Genomic DNA, 5,000 nt, shown 5'->3' with positions numbered 1-5,000 from the left:
GAGCTATCAATCTGTCAATCCTTCCGGTGTCCGGGCCTGGTGAGGTTTCCCGTGTTGAGTCAAATTAAGCCGCAGGCTCCACTCCTGGTGGTGCCCTTCCGTCAATTCCTTTAAGTTTCAGCTTTGCAACCATACTTCCCCCGGAACCCAAAAGCTTTGGTTTCCCGGAGGCTGCCCGCCGAGTCATCGGAGGAACTGCGGCGGATCGCTGGCTGGCATCGTTTATGGTTAGAACTAGGGCGGTATCTGATCGCCTTCGAACCTCTAACTTTCGTTCTTGATTAATGAAAACATACTTGGCAAATGCTTTCGCTTCTGTTCGTCTTGCGACGATCCAAGAATTTCACCTCTAACGTCGCAATACGAATGCCCCCGCCTGTCCCTATTAATCATTACCTCGGGTTCCGAAAACCAACAAAATAGAACCGAGGTCCTATTCCATTATTCCATGCACACAGTATTCAGGTGGGCTTGCCTGCTTTAAGCACTCTAATTTGTTCAAAGTAAACGTGCCGGCCCACCGAGACACTCACTCAAGAGCACCCTGGTAGGATTGCAACGGGGTCCGCCTCGGGACGCACGAGCACGCACGAGGCGCGTCGCACGCCTTCAGCTCGCCCCACCGGCAGGACGTCCCACGATACATGCCAGTTAAACACCGACGGGCGGTGAACCAACAGCGTGGGACACAAATCCAACTACGAGCTTTTTAACCGCAACAACTTTAATATACGCTATTGGAGCTGGAATTACCGCGGCTGCTGGCACCAGACTTGCCCTCCAATAGATACTCGTTAAAGGATTTAAAGTGTACTCATTCCGATTACGGGGCCTCGGATGAGTCCCGTATCGTTATTTTTCGTCACTACCTCCCCGTGCCGGGAGTGGGTAATTTGCGCGCCTGCTGCCTTCCTTGGATGTGGTAGCCGTTTCTCAGGCTCCCTCTCCGGAATCGAACCCTGATTCCCCGTTACCCGTTACAACCATGGTAGGCGCAGAACCTACCATCGACAGTTGATAAGGCAGACATTTGAAAGATGCGTCGCCGGTACGAGGACCGTGCGATCAGCCCAAAGTTATTCAGAGTCACCAAGGCAAACGGACCGGACGAGCCGACCGATTGGTTTTGATCTAATAAAAGCGTCCCTTCCATCTCTGGTCGGGACTCTGTTTGCATGTATTAGCTCTAGAATTACCACAGTTATCCAAGTAACGTGGGTACGATCTAAGGAACCATAACTGATTTAATGAGCCATTCGCGGTTTCACCTTAATGCGGCTTGTACTGAGACATGCATGGCTTAATCTTTGAGACAAGCATATGACTACTGGCAGGATCAACCAGGGAGCTGCGTCAACTAGAGCTGAGCAGCCGGCCGCCCGGGAGTGTGTCCCGGGGGCCCGCGCGAACACGCAAGCGTCCGCTCAATTATTCTGCAAACAGGAGGAGGCTGAGCTCCCCTGCACAATACACCTCGAAACCCTCTCAGGTCCCGGCGGCGCGCAGCGCCGTCCTAAGTACTTGGTCGGGTTCGAGAGAGGCGCAATCGCCCGGAGTTTGGCGAGTAGACGCTTTAGGTGCGACCACCCGTGCTCCCAACTGAGCTTGCCGCTGCCGACAGAGGCCCGGGAGCGTGCTGTCGTGGCATTGCCGGCGGGAGACAACACGCGCCACCTACGGTGGCCGGCAGCTCCAACGCCAGCGCCACAGAAGGACAAAAGCCCCACTTGGGTGCCGAAGCGAACACTCCCAGCACAGCGCACGCGCCAACACGTCCGCACAGCTGCGATACAATCCACCTGCGAGAACCGCAGAGGCGACCGAGCAGCAGACGGCGTCGCGGCGCCGAGCGCCGGGCGGCGGCGCATCCTCAGCGCACACAGTCCTCAATCGGACCAGCACACTGCAGATGTCCACCGCGCTTCGCACTGGGCCCGCGAGGACCTACTTTGGCCGCACGGCGCCGCGTGCAGGGTGCGCCGGCGCGCAGCTGCGCCGCCTGCCGCCTCCGTCGGCCGGCGCGCCTGCCACTGGCCGCCCCCACCAGCCGGCTGTAGCGCGTGCGCCCACGCACCGCGCGGCCAGCACGCCGGGAGGCCCCCCCTCACCGGCCGGGGACGGTCCCACCCAGCCACCGCCGCGTATCGCTTCACACCCACATGCCATTCACGTTCGTGGGCATGGTGGGTATCGCTGAAACAACCGGTTGGTAGCTCAACCGATCGTCGCCATCACTGATTCACCTCTAGCGAGAACAACCGCACCACAACGGTTTACCAGTTGTTCATTTGCGTAACGTCACCAGCAAACGTAGACGTCCATCGCCATTTGCAAATTCAACGATTGTTGCATGCCTGTGTCAGGTGTCACGACACACTATGTCTGCCCACATACACGCAACAACATGTGCACGCTTCGCGAACACGTGGAAGGTGGCCCCCGTACGTATGCGATGTCCATTGCGCGAACGACTGTCAACCGGCCTCTGTCGCATGTCGCAGATGTGGAACGCAGTGCACCATGCTATCACGGTGTGTGAGAAGAGACGACTACGTCTGACAACACGCGCCACTACATCAACAGACGGCTCATGCTGATCGCCATCCACGGCATACCATACTGCAATCCAGCTCTTATAGGGAGACGACACGTAGCTGAGTGCACAATATTTGGACCGTATGGTTCGCCGTTGTTGGCGCAGTCGTGGTACGGTCACACATGTACCACGATGTATCATTCAGTACATGAGGACCAATGTGCAGTACAGTGTGTGATTTGGACATACAACATCAGCGGACAGTTGACACAAGCCGTACCACAACGTAGGCTGTGCTTCGCCATGCGAATGCCAATGAACAACTGCGAAGGGCATTGAGCATGTACGTCCTGCTGCCATCCGCATTACAGTGTATAGCTGCAAGGTGTTTAACATGAAGCGATACTCTGGGGACCGGGCAGTGCGAGTAGCAAACTACATTGCGGGGGTTGCAGTTAGGCAACACTACACTAATTTAACGCGTCGTATGACAATTACAGAGCAGGTTAAGGCCCAACGTGTGTTGGGTTAAGGCCCAACGTGTGTTGGGTTAAGGCCCAACGTGTGTTGGGTTAAGGCCCAACGTGTGTTGGGTTAAGGCCCAACGTGTGTTGGGTTAAGGCCCAACGTGTGTTGGGTTAAGGCCCAACGTGTGTTGGGTTAAGGCCCAACGTGTGTTGGGTTAAGGCCCAACGTGTGTTGGGTTAAGGCCCAACGTGTGTTGGGTTAAGGCCCAACGTGTGTTGGGTTAAGGCCCAACGTGTGTTGGGTTAAGGCCCAACGTGTGTTGGGTTAAGGCCCAACGTGTGTTGGGTTAAGGCCCAACGTGTGTTGGGTTAAGGCCCAACGTGTGTTGGGTTAAGGCCCAACGTGTGTTGGGTTAAGGCCCAACGTGTGTTGGGTTAAGGCCCAACGTGTGTTGGGTTTAGGCCCAACGTGTGTTGGGTTTAGGCCCAACGTGTGTTGGGTTTAGGCGCAACATAGGTTAGGTTTAGGCGCAACATAGGTTAGGTTAAGGCGCAACATGGGTTAGGTTAAGGCGCAACATGGGTTAGGTTAAGGCGCAACATGGGTTAGGTTAAGGTACAACATGGGTTAGGTTAAGGTACAACATGGGTTAGGTTAAGGTACAATATGGGTTAGGTTAAGGTACAATATGGGTTAGGTTAAGGTACAATATGGGTTAGGTTAAGGCGCAACATGGGTTAGGTTAAGGTACAATATGGGTTAGGTTAAGGCGCAACATAGGTTAGGCTAAGGCGCAACATAGGTTAGGTTAAGGCGCAACATAGGTTAGGTTAAGGCGCAACATAGGTTAGGTTAAGGCGCAACATAGGTTAGGTTAAGGTACAATATGAGTTAGGTTAAGGTACAATATGGGTTAGGTTAAGGTACAATATGGGTTAGGTTAAGGTACAATATGGGTTAGGTTAAGGTACAATATGGGTTAGGTTAAGGTACAATATGGGTTAGGTTAAGGTACAATATGGGTTAGGTTAAGGTACAATATGGGTTAGGTTAAGGTACAATATGGGTTAGGTTAAGGCGCAACATGGGTTAGGTTAAGGTACAATATGGGTTAGGTTAAGGCGCAACATAGGTTAGGCTAAGGCGCAACATAGGTTAGGTTAAGGCGCAACATAGGTTAGGTTAAGGCGCAACATAGGTTAGGTTAAGGCGCAACATAGGTTAGGTTAAGGCGCAACATAGGTTAGGTTAAGGCGCAACATAGGTTAGGTTAAGGCGCAACATAGGTTAGGTTAAGGCGCAACATAGGTTAGGTTAAGGCGCAACATAGGTTAGGTTAAGGCGCAATACGGGTTAGGTTAAGGCGCAATACGGGTTAGGTTAAGGCGCAATACGGGTTAGGTTAAGGCGCAATACGGGTTAGGTTAAGGCGCAATACGGGTTAGGTTAAGGCGCAATACGGGTTAGGTTAAGGCGCAATACGGGTTAGGTTAAGGCGCAATACGGGTTAGGTTAAGGTACAATACGGGTTAGGTTAAGGCACAATATGGGTTAGGTTAAGGTACACATTGTTGTACGGAAAGGTGTTTTGGGGGGGGGGGGGCCGGTTTGTTGATTGTGAATATCGTAAGTAAATGACTGCGGCATCATCTGATTTGCCACGTCAGGGTGCACCTTTGGCTCATAACAGGCGGCGCTCTGATTCCATGCTTGTGGCAGACCTGTGTCTTTCATTCCTGCCATTGTTTGTGTGGTGTGACAGGAGGCAGTATTGTGATGTTGGGTGCACCCCTGTGTGGGACATGTGTGGGTGTTGGTGGCTTAGCTGAGCAATGGTGGTTGTCGGAAGGGTGGGATATTCTGTTTTCCGAGTGGACCTCCCGGTCTGGTTATGATAGTGTGGATTGTCTAATGTGGCAGAGAGGATGCACTGGGTGGTGTTCCATGCTGGTGCTTACATATTGTCTGTGTGCCTGTTACAGGCAGAGAGTAGTGC

At 53.2% G+C, this 5,000-nt stretch overlaps 1 non-coding gene across 1 annotated transcript in view; it reads right to left on the bottom strand.

The window, feature by feature from the left end:
- LOC124593331 overlaps positions 1 to 1,347 on the bottom strand; it is a 1,910-nt gene extending 563 nt beyond the window's left edge. The window contains exon 1 of the ribosomal RNA XR_006977978.1: positions 1 to 1,347. This exon is cut by the window's left edge and continues 563 nt beyond it. This is a non-coding gene — a ribosomal RNA (small subunit ribosomal RNA).
- Between the last annotated feature and the right edge of the window lie 3,653 nt (positions 1,348 to 5,000).

This window comes from Schistocerca americana, unplaced genomic scaffold, assembly GCF_021461395.2.
Source record: "Schistocerca americana isolate TAMUIC-IGC-003095 unplaced genomic scaffold, iqSchAmer2.1 HiC_scaffold_98, whole genome shotgun sequence".
Taxonomy (NCBI): domain Eukaryota; kingdom Metazoa; phylum Arthropoda; class Insecta; order Orthoptera; family Acrididae; genus Schistocerca; species Schistocerca americana.
The sequence above is the reverse complement of the archived record's forward strand: the minus strand, read 5'-3'. Positions and strand labels throughout refer to the sequence as shown.